Source organism: Coffea arabica, chromosome 9c (genome assembly GCF_036785885.1).
Source record: "Coffea arabica cultivar ET-39 chromosome 9c, Coffea Arabica ET-39 HiFi, whole genome shotgun sequence".
Classification (NCBI taxonomy): domain Eukaryota; kingdom Viridiplantae; phylum Streptophyta; class Magnoliopsida; order Gentianales; family Rubiaceae; genus Coffea; species Coffea arabica.
The window spans coordinates 29,230,519-29,231,791 of NC_092326.1; the positions used below are offsets into that span (position 1 = coordinate 29,230,519).

Consider the following 1,273-nt stretch of genomic DNA (forward strand, 5'->3'; position numbering starts at 1 on the left):
TTCTTCCTTGAGAATAGTCTTGATTTGAGAAAGATGATATTGATTCCTTGATGAAGCTGATATTAACGTGCTTAGTTGGAGTTTTATAAGCCAAAATTTAATTGTTGAGTTCTCAACTTATTCATTCCTCAAAATTAGTGTTTTCTCTTCAAATAATTTGGTTTCGGTACTCGATTCTTTTCTGAAAACATTCTAGGGGTGCTAATTATTGTATCCCCTCTGTACTTTCTCTGCTTTCTTTGCTGGATAAAAGCACACAGCTTTTGTTTCTCAACAACATGTATTGCTATTGATATCTCATTATATGTAGTTACCCTTGCTGAGCTTGTGAGGGAACTGATTAAAATGTTCCTAATTCTTGGCAGTGCATTTAAGATGTGTAGCTACTCTAAATATGGAGATAACATAATGAGCAGGCTTTAGGTAGACGTTTAATGAGTATCTTTGTAGCGATAAAGAACCCTACATACGTGAAAGCTCCAGTAGATTGTTTTAAGGATTAAAAACTAATGCTTCTTTTGAGGCCAGGCCTCCTCAAAAATTGTGGTTTTCGTTTTTCTTATAATGATGAATATTGAGATCACCATTCTGTGTCCATCTAGTTGCCACTTGCAACTCTATATGCACTTGATTTCGTTACGACTTGGTGGTGAACATCTGCGATCTCACTTTTATACTTTTGCATCCAATGATAGTTTGCAAATGGCTCTGCATACATTTGAATTATTTCCTATTTTAAAATAGGGCAGTTGCATGGGTGCTTCTGCACCATTAGTTGAATATATCATGATAAGTGATGTTTAGTTTTTTTACTGTCGAAATACTAAACCAACATAATGCCCTAGTTTTTAGGTTGCAATGGACTTAGCAAATTTGTTGATTACATAATCATGTAATACTCAATCACCACCCTAGTTTGTCAGATCCATATTCTTACTTGTTTCATTGGGCTATTTTTTCTCTAGCTGATTTTTTCAATCTATTCTTAATTTTCTATTGTATACTGGAGACACTCTATTTAGGAGAGGGAACGTATTCAATATACTAGGAACCAGCTGCTGCAGTTGAGAGCAGTATTCTTTCCACATTGTTCCTTTGTTTTATTCTCAGTAATAAATATTCGGTTAAAGTTTGAAATATTTCAAAGTGTTGTCAATGGTGAAATAGGTTTTACATTAAATACATCTTGTGTATTTAAGATGAGTATTGATCATTTGTCCCAGTATCAATCTTGATACTTGTGAAAAGTGTATGATACAACTCAGTCACTTTC

At 33.9% G+C, this 1,273-nt stretch overlaps 1 non-coding gene across 1 annotated transcript; it reads left to right on the plus strand.

Moving 5' to 3' along the window:
* Positions 1-368: 368 nt before the first annotated feature.
* Positions 369-474, plus strand: LOC113709186 (small nucleolar RNA snoR103). Its single transcript, XR_003452607.1, has one exon. It is a non-coding gene; the product is annotated as a small nucleolar RNA snoR103 (small nucleolar RNA).
* Positions 475-1,273: the final 799 nt, after the last annotated feature.